The 1,216-nt window shown below is 50.2% G+C and overlaps 1 protein-coding gene across 2 annotated transcripts in view; it reads left to right on the plus strand.

The window, feature by feature from the left end:
• The first annotated feature begins 1,005 nt into the window (after positions 1-1,005).
• LOC102768725 (cytochrome c oxidase subunit 6C) overlaps positions 1,006-1,216 on the plus strand; it is an 8,799-nt gene continuing 8,588 nt past the window's right edge. The window contains exon 1 of one of the 2 annotated variants that reach the window (XM_006760294.2): positions 1,006-1,109. The gene's annotated coding sequence lies outside the window, so the exon portion shown is untranslated. Of the gene's footprint in view, positions 1,190-1,216 lie in introns of both variants that reach the window. The other variant, XM_015561738.1, reaches the window with a different exon arrangement.

A 1,216-nucleotide genomic window follows, 5' to 3' on the forward strand; every position in this document is an offset into this window, starting at 1 on the left:
TCCCTGGAGGGAGAGCAGGCTGGACGTTTAGGGGAGGTGTTAGGGGGCAGAATATTCATCAGCTTTATGCTGATGTTCCAAAACGAGGTCTATTTTCTTCATCTGTGTGGTTGGCAAATGGCACTAATTGGGTTTCTGCTGTGTCTCCCTGAGTAGGGTGATTTAAGCTATTTACCCGCTGGTTGGGGAGGAGAAGTGCAAACCATTTACTCTGAAGTGTCCCTGGTTTAGGGAAAATAGGATTTATTCGGTGGCTGCAAACTGCTGTTGAACTGTCTGTTGTAGTTTCCCTATTCCGCGCGTCCTGGAATTTTCCTAGCTTCTTACTATTCTAACATTCCCCGTAACATGCTGCGTCGATCCCATGTATCCTCTGTGTCCTGGGGTACCTCCCACAGTGCTTGCTGAGCTGACTTAAATACTGCCTTACAAACCCAGGTGGTTTCCGTTAACAACCAAGCCTCACCCCCCTGAAGCCTAAGAGCCTCACCCTTACACACCCCTTTTAACACGCTTCCAGTTGTCTTCCTTTAAAACACCCGTGTTTTACTTAAAACCCCCACACAAATACTTCCACCAAAACTTGCTCAACCCTGCCAGGCAAGCAATTGCTTCCACAGTCGCTTGGAATTGGTATTAATCTGTTCATGTTTGTCTCATAGGCGAGGCCTTGAGCCAGGCTGTGTCGTTCAGCCTTTACCCAAACCAAACTGTTACTCGCCTAAGACTGGTTATAAACGTGAAAACGTCGGTTTGTGCACAGTGCTCAGACAATCCATGGCCCAGGATGCCTTGTACTGTCCTTGTACTTTTAAAAACTTTACATGTTGACTATCTCTGAGTTCTGTACTAAGTTCATATCAAATCTGTATTAGTAAAACGAATACCTCCACTTTATTTAAGGAAACCGACTCATAACGTCAAGTCCTAAACTGAAGGTTGCGTAAGGAATGAGATCACACAGGTGGACTTCAGCGATGAGCGGCAGCAGGCGCGCCAGAGGGCTTTTGGCCTCTCTCGGCCACCGTCTGCCCCTTCCTCTTTGAGCGCATGCGCGCTGCCGGGCGTCACCCAGTTCTCCCTCTGGAAGGACGGACGTTGGTGTGGGGGTGAGTTGGGTCGCTGTCGTGTACCTCGTTCGGGCTCCCGTAGCTGCCGCCGCCTGCTGCTGGCTGCCCGTGGGCCCAAGGTTTGAGCCGTGACGCCGCGTCTCGTC

The sequence above is a fragment of the Myotis davidii genome, unplaced genomic scaffold, assembly GCF_000327345.1.
Source record: "Myotis davidii unplaced genomic scaffold, ASM32734v1 scaffold497, whole genome shotgun sequence".
Taxonomy (NCBI): Eukaryota; Metazoa; Chordata; class Mammalia; order Chiroptera; family Vespertilionidae; genus Myotis; species Myotis davidii.